At 45.8% G+C, this 14,553-nt stretch overlaps 1 pseudogene; it reads right to left on the bottom strand.

Moving 5' to 3' along the window:
* Nucleotides 1-304: 304 nt before the first annotated feature.
* Nucleotides 305-14,553, bottom strand: part of LOC135707138 (uncharacterized) — a 36,646-nt pseudogene continuing 22,397 nt past the window's right edge.

Raw genomic sequence — 14,553 nt, 5'->3', positions numbered from 1 at the left:
TATTGCCAAGTCGCTGGTGGTGGGCAAGGCCCCGGGCCCAGATGGGATCCCGGTTGTGGCTCTGAGGGCGGCCGTTGCGGAAAATGCAGACATGTTCCGTTCTGTTTTTCAGACCTGTCTGGACGTAGGCATCTTCCCAGATGCGTGGAAGCGGCAGAGGCTGGTGCTGCTCCCGAAGCCAGGAAAACCCCTTGGGGACCCGTCAGCATACAGGCCCATTTGTTTGCTGGACACCACTGGTAAACTGCTTGAGAGGGTCATCCTCAACAGGTTGTCGGCTTACACTGAAGGTGTAGACGGCCTGTCAAGCAGCCAGTACGGATTCCGTAAGGGCAGATCCACGGTGGAAGCCATCCGCGACGTCATCCAGACGGCAGAGGTGGTTCACCGGAAACGAAGGGGCATTCGTTACTGCGCGGTGGTAACCTTAGATGTGAAGAACGCGTTCAACAGCGCGTGCTGGGGGGCGATAGCCCGCTCGCTACACCAGCTCCAAATTCCTGGAGGGCTGTACAAGATTCTGGAAAGCTACTTCCAGAATCGTGTGTTGACGTACGACACAAAAGATGGCGAAAAATGCGTAAGAGTCACCGCAGGAGTGCCACAAGGCTCCATCCTGGGCCCGTTATAAAACGTCATGTACGATGGATTGTTGAGAATAAGATTCCCGGTAGGCGTGAAAATTGTGGGAATCCCTCGAGGAGGTGGAGCTGACAGCGGCCCACTGCGTCAAGCTTGTGGAGGAATGGATGAGATCCAGGAAACTGGAGCTTGCCCATCACAAGACGGAAGTGGTCGTAGTCAACAATCGCATGTCGGTACAGCATGCGACGTTGACAGTCGGTGGAAGCACAATTAGGTCTGTGCGCTCTCTGAAACTCTTGGGGGTTATGCTCGATGATAAGCTCAGTTTCGACTGCCACGTCGAGTACGCCTGCAAGAGAGTGTCTACGGCTGTAGGGGCATTATCCCGGATGATGTCAAACAGCTCGGCAGTGAATGCCAGTAAGCGCAGGCTCTTCGCTGGGGTAATAGTATCTATCCTCAGATACGGCGGCCCTGCGTGGGCTGCGGTACTGGATATTGACTGACACAGGCGGAAATTAGAGAGTACACACAGGCTAATGTGCTTGAGGGTGGCCAGTGCATACCGCACCATCTCGAGGAAGGCCGTCTGTGTCATAGCAGGCATGATGCCAATCAGCCTCATCATTAAGGAGGACGTGGTGTGCAGTGACGCGAGGATCGTTCAAGGGGTGCGCAACAACGCGCGAGCGGTGTCGACTGCGAGATGGCAGTCGGAGTGGGAAAACTCCACAAAGGGGAGGTGGACTTACCGCTTGATACCTTCCGTATCAAGCTGGGTCAACAGGCGCCACGGGGAAGTAAACTTCCACCTGACACAGTTCCTGTCAGGTCATGGCTGCTTTAGGAGCTAGTTGTATAGGTTCGGTACAAGTACTCCCATCTGCCCCACGTGTGCTGGCGTCGAAGAGACCGCCGAACACGTTGTGTTCGCCTGTCCACGCTTCGAGCCAGTATCGAGCGCTATGCTAGCGATATGCGGAGCGGATAACAGTCCGGATAACATCGTCCCTAGGATGTGAGGTACCACGAAGAACTGGAGCGCGATGGTGACTGCGGTCACCCATATAGTTTCGGAACTACAACGACAGTGGCGTGCCGAGCAGCAGTTGCCTACTGCCCGACTAGATCGATAGAGTATTGCTAGAAAAGCGCCATAGCGCTATAGCGGCCCCATCCCACGAAGTAATGCCTTTGGGCGGTTCCGGAGAGGTCAAGAGCCATGCGCACAGGGTAAGGTTTAGTGGGTTGGAAGTGAAATTCTCCCATCCCTACACCCTGAGTTCCTGCTCAGGTGTCTGTGAGCAGATTCCCCTCTGTATAAAAAAAAAGACTCCAAATTCGAAGATAATTATTTTAACGTTTTGGTATGTTCAGATGAAATATTCAAAAACAAAGATCTATCTCATATGCGTAGTCGGATGGGGGATGGGGGAGGGGTCACTCATATCAATAGAAGTAAAGTTTCAAATTGAAATAACTTCAAAGTTTCTTATCTTATCGATTTGGTATGTTCAGATGAATTATTCAAAAACAATTTTTAAATTTCATAGGCATATTAAGAGATGAGGGAGGCTAACTATACCCTGCCCCCGTCACCCATATAAATGGAGGTAAGGCTTCAAGCTGCAATAACTTCGGTGTTTCTGGTCTTGTCAAGTTGGTATGTTCAGTTGTATTCAAAAACGTGTGCTCCATTTAATAGGCGTAGTTAGAAATGGGGGGCTTACTGTATGCTTTCCGGCCCTCACTTATATCAATGAAAATAACTTCGGAGTTCCCATCTCTCGAGTTGTTCGCATGGGTTATTCAAAAACATTTGCTTAATCTCATAAGAGCAGTTCCCAAGTAACATTGCAGGTTTTATCGCGGTTTTATAGCATTCTACAAGTCTAAATCATGGTCTACAGAACCCTCATAAAACCAAAATTGTTACTTGGGTTGTAAAGCGAGTACTCCCATTCTCTTTTGGTGCAATATACAATGTCAGATATATTCACACAAATGTCATTGGATTGTAATGATTATATTTCATTTTAATGTATTCTACGATTTGTCAGGGTACTCTTTTCGATGCTGTTCTATCCCTTGAAGCAAATATTTCTGTTGAACTAGGTCTCGGGTGGATTTCTTGATGAGTCAGAAATTAGCTTCACCTCTTATTCAGCCATATCGTTGACAACCATCCAGGAAGCAACTCGTTGTATCGCATTCAAATAACCTGTATCATTACTCCACTCGTTTGCCGGTTTTTGCATGAAGCCGGTCGAAATTTCGAAATGGAATCAGCACTGTTAGACGTGACGTTTGGCTTGGGAGCCCAACTGAAACTTAGCCCACTTAAAGTTAGCCCAACAAGCGAAATCCGACTATACCTGTGCCTGAGACGAAACTGGTGAAGACAGTTTTCGGTTTCTCTTGTTTTTGGTTCTTGACGTACGACTACTTCTGTGTTTTCTATATGCGGGTGGCCCGAATGGCAGTTTAATATTTCAAATAAAAGCTTTGTATAGAAATTTAAAATTTCCCAACTGCTAATTATTCAAACAACATCTCCCCACTAACAAATGAACCCCTGCCTGGCGAACCGACAAATGGATATTAAATATTTACACTACAACAATTTTCGTTTTAAAAACTGCATACAGTAAGCCCTTCCCCTCTCACCCCCCCCCCCCCCGGCTGTCTAACAACGCTTACGAGAATGAGCAATATTTTTGTACAAATCATCCTGAACATACCAAATCGATCAAATTAGAAACTCCGAAGTTATTTCAAACTCATAAACTACACATATGATATAGAGCAACTGTTTTTGTATAATTCATCCTGAACATACCAAATCGATAAAATTAGAAACTCCGAAGTTATTTCAGTTTGGAATCTGACTTCCATTGGTACACCGGCAGTGTTGGCAGAAAAAGGGATTTTTGGTGTTTAATTCAAGCTATAAATATTTGAATAGCTATAACCTTTTTTAAATACATTTTAGCACCATACTTCCTTTGGCAAAGTTGTTAGGCACTTCCTGGACTATATTTATACATATTTCGCACGGTTTATGCAAAAATGTGGGCCCGAGGGATAAAAATGCAAAAAAGTTGGTTTTCCCATACTAATTTCCATACAAATTTCAAACGCAATGCGGAAAGCCGAGTTGCAACCAATCGTCCCAAAATTGTGCACAGTTGTTTGGGATTCCAAATGGAACTAAAAAAAAAAAGGTTGTTCTCGATTGGTGCGGTAAAGTTTGCGTTTTTTTCATATAAAGATGACCCACTCTATTGGTCATGTTCCAACCTGAGTCATGATCTATTGTTCATTTAAACGTGTGAAAACGAAAGTGAAATTATCTTCAATCTATAAAAGTATATTTCGATAACTGGCGAACAGGGTTGCTTTCACTCACTTGCTATAAAAACATATTTTTTGGAACTATGCAATCATTAGATGATATAATTATATGCTGTACTTGTAAGTAACGAGAAGAGAGTTTAAAGCAGGGTTGCTTCTACTCACTTGCTATAAAAAAATGATTTTCTGAATTTTGAAATCATTCGATGTTATAATGATATTTTGTACTTGTTAGATACAAGAAGCGGATGAAAGGCAAGTGTTTGACTCATAAAACCTGTCAATTTTGCTTTCAGAGCGTCACATTAAGCGATCTTATGATTCGTGAGCGTTCACTCAGAGTGAGCACTCACTAGTCGTAAAATTGCTGATTGTGACGCACTGAAAGCAATATTGGCAGATTTTGTGTGTCAAACACATACTTCACATTTTCATCTTGTAACTTACAAGTACTAATTATCACTATACCATCTCATGATTTCATAATTCTAAAAAACATTTTTTTTATAGCAAGTAAGTGGAAGTAACCCTGCTGGCGAAGATTGTCATAATTATCGTACATAATTTGAATTGTAAGTGCTTTTCGTATATTACTTGAAATGCTATAATTTAAATTAGACATTGTAGGGGAAATTCAGGTAATGTCGGCCTAAGTGTCCCTACCCATCCTGACGTAGCGTTCCGGGTACCACACAGTCGATGGTGCGACTATCGCAACTGCTCGATTTCGTCGTCACACAAACGGTCGATGGTGCACAAGTCCACACGTGGGTCTAGTTCGACTCGGACGCCGCCGAGGAACTACTCGGAGCCACACGTGGCACGCGCAGATCTGGGAGCGCAGGGTGCTCGGTATGACCGCGAAGATGGTGACTTCTAGAGCCCAATAAAAAAACCTTCGCCTGAAGGTTCTTCAGGCGATAACGAAAACTTTTTGGGAAACCTGCCGGTTTACCGGGAAAACAGACTCTCCCAGGAGACGGCGCGACCACCGAGCCAGCCCAGAAGAAGCAGAAGAAAACCCCATTGCCCATCCCGACAGGCGTTGCGGACCCGCAGCCGGGGCCTCCCGGAACTAAACGACCCAGACCTGAAGACAGCAGCGCCACCGTATCAGCAGCAAAAAAGCTGCTGAGCAACAATCCGTTCTCCGCCCTGCAGAACGGAGCGCAGCCGCAGTCGGACCCTGAGACGGTGCCGAAAAAAGTTAAGTTGCCACCCTTCTATGTGAAGGGCTTCCCTCCCGGGCTATGGGAGCAGCTGGATTTCTACATTAAGCAGGGCCTTCGCTGCACCATTCAACGGTGCACGGAAGGCTACAAACTGATGGTCCCGGCCGAAAAACACTTCAACGCAGTTCAGGCCCTCTTGGACAGAATGAAGCTGGAGTACTTCTCCCACGACATCGAGGCCACCAAGCCGCTGAAAGTGGTGCTGCGCGGGCTCCACGACATGGACACCACCACCTTAATGGACGAGATTAAGGCGAACGGCCTCAAGCCGGTCGAAGTCCACAAGATGACCCGCAGCAAGGCCATCAAGTATCGTGACCAGCTCTACCTGGTCCATCTGGAGAAGAACTCCACAACCGTGAAGGATCTCCAGACGACACGCACACTGTTCCACATCGTAGTGAAGTGGGAGCGGTATAAACCCACCCACCGTGGCGTCACTCAGTGCTCGAACTGCCTATTGTTCGGGCACGGCACCAGGAATTGCCGCATGGCCAGCCGCTGCATCAAATGCGGCAAAAACCACAAGATCGACAACTGCGACAGCATCGAGGAAGCCACTCCCACATGCGCCAACTGCGGTGCCGCCCACAAGGCCACGAGTAAGGTCTGTCCGAAGCGGGCCGAATACGCCGAGATCCGGAAGAAGGCCTCGTCCAACAGCCAGCCCGGTCGCAAGAAGGTTCCAGAAAACAACGCGCAGAACTTTCCTCCGTTATCACCGGTCCAATCACGGCCAATTCCAGTGTTGCCGCCGCTCCCGCTCAACCAACAGTTGGCTGCCGCTGCAGTACCCGGTCAAGCCTCCGGGCCATCGACGGATCCCCCTGCTCCGAGATTGGCCGGTACAACCGGTGAAGCTACAGACGATTCTCCGCTGTCAACGGATGAGATCGTCACACTGTTGGCCCAGGCCATCATCATCAAGCGCACCTGCGCAACAAGAACACAACAGCTCCAAGCTATCATCTCCTTCGTCGCTAATTATGGACCGTGAACCCATAAAGATCGCCAACTGGAACGCTCGCTCCGTAGGGGCGAAAAACATTGAGCTTGCAGACTTCCTCCGCAAGCACGACATCGACGTGGGCCTTCTCACCGAGACCCACCTCAAGACCGGTGACAGCTTCTGGCTGCCCGACCACAGCATTGTCCGGCTTGATCGCACCAGCTCCAGGGGGGGCGGTGTCGCGGTCATCATCAAGAAAGGCATCAAGTACTGCACCCTACCCCACTACCGCACTTCCATCATCGAGGCCGTCGGCGTTGAGGTGGAAACATTGACCGGAAACGTCCGGTTCATCGTTGTCTACTGCCCCCGGCAATGTACCGTTAGCAATGGTACAGCACAGCAGTTCAAGAACGACCTTGCCATCATAACCCACACCAATGCCCGCTTTGTAATCGGAGGGGACCTGAACGCCCGGCACGAGGCCTGGCGGAACTACCAGCAGAACCAGAACGGCCGCCTGCTATTCGACCATTCCCAGCATGGTCTCTATTCCGTCTGGTTTCCGGACGAACCAACCTTCACATCACCGACGGGCAACCCATCGACGCTGGACCTGTTCTTGGCAAACACCAGATTAGCCAAGCCGGTTGCCGTCAACGACCTGAGTTCGGACCACCAACCGGTGCTGACCGAGCTGGGCTACAACGTGGCCCCTGCACCGTGCCAGCGGAAGGACTACCATCGAGTCAACTGGGTCCAGTTTCGACGCGTGGTCGACCGCCACATCGACGACAACCCACCGCTCGACACAGTGGATGACATCGACCGGGCCCTGGAGGGTCTCCATCAAGCCATATCCGTGGCTGACGAAGAGTGCGTTCGACGAGTTCCTGTGAGGGGTAAGTTTCAAGCAATTGATTCCCACACCAAACTCTTGATTCGGCTCAGAAATGTTCGTAGACGCCAGTTTCAGCGGACTGGGGATCTGCAGCGTAAATACGAAATGGTCGATCTGAATCGGCAGATCGCTTCCAGAATGGTCTCAATCCGGAACGAGAGTTTCGGGCGGCTCGTTCAGAACCTGGACGACCGTTCCAGACCATTCTGGAAGGTTGCCAAGGTGCTGAAGTCTCACCCCAAGCCCATTCCACCACTTAAAGTCAATGACGAACGGCTTATCACCAACGAAGAGAAGGCCAATGCAATTGGGGAGCACATTGCCCAGTCGCATTTGCTTGGCTCTACAATCCCAAGTCCACTCGAGAACCAGGTTGTGCAGTGCGTCCAGACGTTAGATGCCTCCCCTTGTGCCGTCCCTCCAGAAGAACGGATTACAGAGGAACAAATTTGCTCAGCGCTGAAACACAGTACGAACATGAAGGCTCCCGGGTTTGACGGAATATTCAACCTAGAGTTGAAAAATCTCAGCGCGAGGGTGCACTCGCTGCTGGCTGCCATCCTCAACAGATGCTTGGAGCTGCACTACTTTCCAAGCATCTGGAAGGTGGCAAAAATCATCCCGATCCGCAAACCTGGGAAAGACCTTTCACTACCGTCAAGCTACAGACCGATTAGCCTGCTCTCAGCGCTGAGCAAGCTGTTCGAAAAATTGATCCTCAGCCGACTAAACAAGTTTGTGGAGGAACATGACATTCTTCTTCCGGAACAGTTCGGGTTCCGTAAGGGGCATTCCACCAATCATCAGCTAGTGCGGGTGATGAATAACATCCGGAGTAACAAGGCTGTATCCAAGTCCACAGCCATGGCCTTGTTAGACGTCGAAAAGGCGTTTGACAATGTCTGGCACGACGGACTTATATACAAGCTTTGTAACTCCAACTTTCCACCATACCTTGTGAAAATCACCCGTAACTATCTCCAGCAAAGGTCGTTCAGGGTGTCGTTGAATAGTTCCCTTTCGGGACAATTTCCGATCCCAGCAGGTGTTCCGCAAGGGAGTCTGCTGGGACCACTGCTTTACAGCATCTACACGTCGGACATCCCTCCTCTAGGAGACGGTTGCGTGTTCTTTCTGTTTGCAGATGACACCGCGATAGCCGTCAAGGGTAGGATGCCTCGTGAAATTACGAACAAGCTCCAACGATGCCTTGACACCTTTACTGATTATGCCACCACGTGGAAAATCAAAATCAACGCCTCGAAAACCCAAGCGATCATGTTCCTTCACAGACAATCATTAAAACTTAAACCGTCTCCCTCCTGTACCGTAATAATGGATGGTACAAGGGTCGAGTGGTCCACTGATGTTACTTATCTCGGGATGTTGTTCGATGAGAAGCTCCTGTTCCGCTCGCACATAGAGAAAACCCTAGTTAAGTGCTCCGCCTTGGTTAGGTGTTTGTATCCGCTCATTTGCCGCAGATCCCGCCTCTCAAGGCAAAACAAACTGGCTGTTTACAAACAGATCATAGCCCCCGCGATCTTCTATGCCGCCCCGGTGTGGGAATCGTGCGCTCAGACCCACAGGAACAAAATCCAGGTTGCACAAAATAGAGTGTTGAGGATGATCCTAGATCGTCCATTCGACACAAGAATAGCAGACCTCCATCAAGAGGCAGAAATTCCCAAAGTAGATTCCAAAATTGATGATATGACAACTAAATTTATTCAAAAATGCAATCTTTCTGAACATGCTTTAATAAGCAATTTGTACATAGTAGGTTAAGTGTATATAGTAGAGTAGGTTAGTTTTAAGCTGTAAATAGTAGTATTAAGTAGTTTCTCTTCAAATTCTAAAAACAAAACAAACCAATCCCACCAAGGTGGTCGACCGTGTACTAAGTCTAGGACTAATTCTGTAAAACAAATTTTGAATTTTGCCCATACCTAAAGATGAAGAAAGCAATTAAATCACTTAGTAAAAATTTATATGGTAATCGTCCAAGTTAAACTAAAATAAAGATCATTTAAACTAAAAAAAAAAAAAATTGTGATGTACGGTTTACTCAGTTTACCACATTGGTATGTGGCCTGCCAGAGCAAGTATTTTTTGCCGAATTTGTCCACTTTCTTCTTCCTTATGTCTTCCGGAACATCAAACCGTGATTTGGCAACGTAGAACTCCAGCCCCGGTATCTGCTTTGCGTCTGCCTTGATGTAGGTTTCGTCATCCATAACTACACACATCGGTTTCGTTAACCACTCTCGATACAGCTTCCTTGCGCGGGATTTGGCCGCCGTGTTTTGTTGATCACGCCGGTTCGGTGCCTTCCGGACCTTGAATACACTGCTGAACGAACCAGGCGAAACACTTTGCCTTCAGAGCCGCGTCGCGAATCGAAAGGTTCGGATTACGCTTGAAATAATCCAACACCTTCCGGGCCTTCACAGGGTCTGTCTTCGATTTTCTTCCTCTTCAAGCCCGCCGCTCGGTCGTCTGGGACTCCTAAAACAATTTTACCACCCGAGACACAGTTGTATGGGTGATTCCCAGATGTCTTCCATCTCATCTTCCATCTCATCATCTCATCCAGATGTCTTCCATCTCATGGTCGCAGTCGGATTTTCCATGACGGCGCGCAAAATTCTCCGGCAATTTTCTTCTTGTTTCGATGACATCTCAATAACCACTGAACCGATTGTTATGAAATTTTTCACATGTAAACAATTCTCTCCAAACTAGTTATAGGGGAAACGCTCCTATAGTTGCGGTACGTTAGAAGCGTTAGGTTCCTATAGTTGTGTATGGAGTCTCCATACACAACTATAGGAACCTAATGCTTCTAACGTACCGCAACTATAGGAGCGTTTACCCTACCCAGATTTTCATCAATTTTTACCCACGGATAAAAAAGTTACACACGGATAAAAATGGTGCATTTTTTTCGAGTACAAGCCTTACTATCGAGGTACATATAATTTCGAATGTTTAGACTTTAGAACAAATGTCCAACAAAATAATTTAAAAATTCAGGCAAAAATCGTTGCAATCTTCAATTATGTTGCAGTCTTCGCCAAAGTTGTTCTGTATAATTTGCCTAATCGACTTCTCGTGTATGATAAATATTGAGCAATGTGTGAATATTTTACCAACAAGTAAATAGGGGAATTTACGTATTCTCGGCAACCTAAGCAGCGACCTTCTTTCTATAGCCTTTTTCTCTAAGGAACGCACACATATGCAGTATTGGTTTGTTTACAATCTTTTGCTGCCAGCTGCTCTAACAATTTCAGTCGAAAGAATCGTCAAAAACTGTTTTGAAACGCATTTACAAAGCTCCAATCTTCTCTAGTGAGAGCGAGTATTGTCGGCAACCAGTTTTTCTTCGGCAACCGTTCCATTTGAACTGCATGTAAATCTGCTGTTCTATTATCGGCAACTCGAAATCAGCTACAATTTGTAGTGCGTGTGTTGCATTTCAAGAAAACCTTGCTAGATTGCTTTTTCTCAGTGGTGAAAATATAGTCAAATTGAAGCTGAAAGCATAAAGAATCGTTTGCATGCATTCAGCGAAGTGTTTTCGTAAGAAAATCCAGTGAAAATAGTGTTTCAATTTGGGTTGCCGAAAATAGTCTGTCATGCCGAAGCCGTCATTTCCCCTATTTTCTTTCCGTTTCCCATAAAATCTTACAAATTATCCCTCAAATCCGAATAGCATCTTAATTCGTTCAAGTGCTTCCCAGTAGTTGGTTACCTTAATACAAATCGAAAGAGCAATGAGGCTCACCCTACTGTACTTGTAATTATCAGCACATCATCTATCCTAATTAGAAACCCACTGCTTCTTGCTCATTAATTTTCCTACAAAGTTGCATCATGATCCCAAGCATCATAAACATGAATTTTAATTCTTTTTTTTTGTGCAGATAACCCACTCTTATACGTACGCCATGAAAGGCACATTAAAAATCGATGCATGTAGCTCTCCTGGATTGTTGTCTTTCCTTTTTCGCTACATCCACCAGCATTCTCACTTCCTGCTGCACTGAACATTATTTTTGTGTATAATTTTTAAGGATTCTACACACACAAAAACAACCCACCACCATCAAAAATTGAAACAACTCCCTCGTCTCGGTTTGTGTTGGAATAATTAAGCTTTTTCCCACCGTTCCTGCTCTAACCAACCATCCAACCAACCGACAACATAGCAACGGCACGGGGATACCCTACAGACAGAGTCCTGTATCCAGCAAAAATGCTGCTCTTGAGTAGTAAAAACGAAAACAAAAAAAAAACAAAACAGCAATGGTAGAGAATCACACACAAAAAACTCACAATATCACGTTGCTACAACGAGCGCCCGGAATTCAATGGGAAGTGAAATTTCCACATCAAATTCATTATTCCGGTGCATGGTTTTCCACTTTCCCTTCCAGATACCAGGGGGCAGACAGCGCTTGGGGGATGGTTGCCTAGAGAGGCTTCTGTCCCGGCCCAGCTGGACCCGGCAAAAGAAAAAAAAAACTTACCAACAACATCGCCCAACGGCGAGAGGAAAACAACAACACAAAAATGCCCATTCGTACAATGAGCTCCGCCGAGTGTGTTGTGATGAGATACGGCGAGCGAATAAGAGAAATTGTAGGTACCTACCTACCTTACCAAGCATACACGTGGCGAAAGTCTGGAAAAAAAAATGTAAAATGAAATGGACGCAAGGACCACACTCAACATGCTTTTGCTTCCAAAGGAGCGAACATTCCGAGTGGTTCAACAGGACCGATCTAACCACCGTTTCCACAGGCCCCCAGTCCACCCTGCTTGAGGCTTGCAGTAACTAGTCAGTGAAAGCGTCCATTATCCGATGTTAGTAGCCACCGACCACCACCGAATGACCAACCATAGCAGCGGTATTCTATCTCGTCGGACGTTGGACACAAAAGCTGCACCACGATGAGTCAGACTCGGTGAGCCAAATTTGGGAAAGATTGCAAAGAAATCTAAAATGTATCTTTCAAAACCGCACAACCCTTAACCGTCTTTGCCGGATTGTTTACCAGCTGTGATAGTCTAGTGGTACTTAACCTATCCCACATAGCTGGCCATATTAATCTTTTGTAATAATGATGCGGGCCGCACCAACAAAGATTTCTTTGATGTCATATCTTTTGAAATTGATGAGGGGGAGGTACGTTTGGTAAGACGCCCTTTGGGGTATAAAGGGTGCTCATTGGTATAGCATCCGTTAAAAAAGACACACATTCCGTAGATTTCCCTTAAGGATCCGTATTTCTGAAATATATTCTTATAATTCCGTAGATCTGTCGCCTTCCACCTGATCGATCCACTCTGCCAGCGCACGCCTCTTCGTCCTGATTCAGTCGGGTCGTTTGTGTCTCTTCCGTTGGTAGTGCTACTTCAAGCTGCTGCGTGCATTCCTGGCAACTTAAACATTAAAGATTTCGATTTCTGTCAAATGATGTCCAAGTGGCTTAGTAGATATCTATGCAGAGTTCACGCTGTTCTGAAAAAGATAGCTGTTCGATGTCAACTTTTCCATGTGTTCTGCACGTTCCAGCGTGCTTGCAGCGACTTCGAAGTTGCGGGGTTGAACCTCGGCGTAGATTAATAAAAAAAATACCATAAACGAATGATAACCCAAATGATTGAACTATTCCACAAATGGTTTGGATTATACCCAAAACACGTCGTTAAGCAATATAACCATACAAATTTCATTAGGGAAGGGACTTGCAGTCAGTACTGTTAAAAATCATTGCTTCTATACTCAACTTAGCTGAAAATGAAGACAACCTTAACTGATAGACCATGTTTTTGATTTTTGACATATCAACATTCTTTTGATCAAGGCAACCTCTCAGTATCGATGTCAACATTTGTGTTTGGTCATCCGTGGTTGGATCATCATTATTGCCTGTGTTGTTGTCAATATTAATATTCGTCTTCATCTTAGTGGGGATGATTTTGGCCACATTTGTCCAGTCTTTTTCAAATTTTTAGATTGAATTCGCTGCCTTAAGTTGATTCCTTGTAGAGTCTACAAATGGCGTGGAGTAAATGCATGTGTACACTAATGATGATAATTGAATGATATTTAAAAAAAAGAAGAAGAATGTGTTCTTCTTACTTACCCTTTGTAGAACCTTAATAAACTTATATTGACTGCTAGAGGTAATACATCTGGCAACGCTTGTTCAATTATTCTTTTACGTTCGCTAGCAACGAAGTGGAGTCAAAGTGATTTTCTTGGTGTTTTATTTTGTTCACCAAGAGATTTGACCTCAAGAAAATATACAATGTAAAATCATGAAATACTTGCTTTAAATTTTCGGATGGCTTGTGTGTGAATGTATGTGTAGTTTTTAGTTTAAATGATCTTTATTTCAGTTTAACTTGGATGATTACCATATACATTTTACTAAGTGATTTAATTGCTTTCTTCATCTTTAGGTATGGGCAAAATTCAAAATTTGTTATACAGAATTAGTCCTAGACTTAGTACACGGTCGACCACCTTGGTGGGATTGGTTTGTTTTGTTTTTAGAATTTGAAACTACTACTATTTGAAACTACTTAATACTACTATTTACAGCTTAAAACTAACCTACTCTACTATACACACTTAACCTACTATGTACAAATTACTTTTTAAAGCATGTTCAGAAAGATTGCATTTTTGGATAAATTTGGTTGTCATATCCACAATTTTGGAATCTACTTTGGGAATTTCTGCCTCTTGATGGAGGTCTGCTATTCTTGTGTCGAATGGACGATCTAGGATCATCCTCAACACTCTATTCTGTGCAACCTGGATTTTGTTCCTGTGGGTCTGAGCGCACGATTCCCACACCGCGGTGCACCGGGGTGGCATAGAAGATCGCGGGGGCTATGATCTGTTTGTAGACAGCCAGTTTGTTTTGCCTTGACAGGCGGGATCTGCGGCAAATGAGCGGATACAAACACCTAACCAAGGCGGAGCACTTAACTAGCGAGCGGAACAGGAGCTTCTCATCGAACAACATCCCGAGATAAGTAAAATCAGCGGACCACTCGACCCTTGTACCATCCATTATTACGGTACAGAAGGGAGATGGTTAAAGTTTTGGCGATTGGCTGTGAAGGAACATGATCGCTTGGGTTTTCGAGGCGTTGATTTTGATTTTCCACGTGGTGTCATAATCAGTATAGGTGTCAAGGCATCGTTGGAGCTTGTTCGTAATTTCACGAGGCATCCTACCCTTGGCGGCTATCGCGGTGTCATCTGCGAACAGGAAGAACACGCAACCGTCTCCTAGAGGACGTGTCGATGCTGTAAAGCAATGGTCCCAGCAGCCTCCCTTGCGGAACACCTGCTGGGATCGGAAATTGTCCCGAAAGGGAACTATTTAACGACACCCTGAACGACCTTTGCTGGAGATAGTTACGGGTGATTTTCACAAGGTATGGTGGAAAGTTGGAGTTACAAAGCTTGTATATAAGTCCGTCGTGCCAGACATTGTCAAACG

Source organism: Ochlerotatus camptorhynchus, unplaced genomic scaffold (assembly GCF_037179485.1).
Source record: "Ochlerotatus camptorhynchus isolate MF236.1 unplaced genomic scaffold, CSIRO-AGI_Acam_v1.1 ptg000304l, whole genome shotgun sequence".
Taxonomy (NCBI): domain Eukaryota; kingdom Metazoa; phylum Arthropoda; class Insecta; order Diptera; family Culicidae; genus Ochlerotatus; species Ochlerotatus camptorhynchus.
This window is presented reverse-complemented; position numbering and strand designations above follow the sequence as displayed.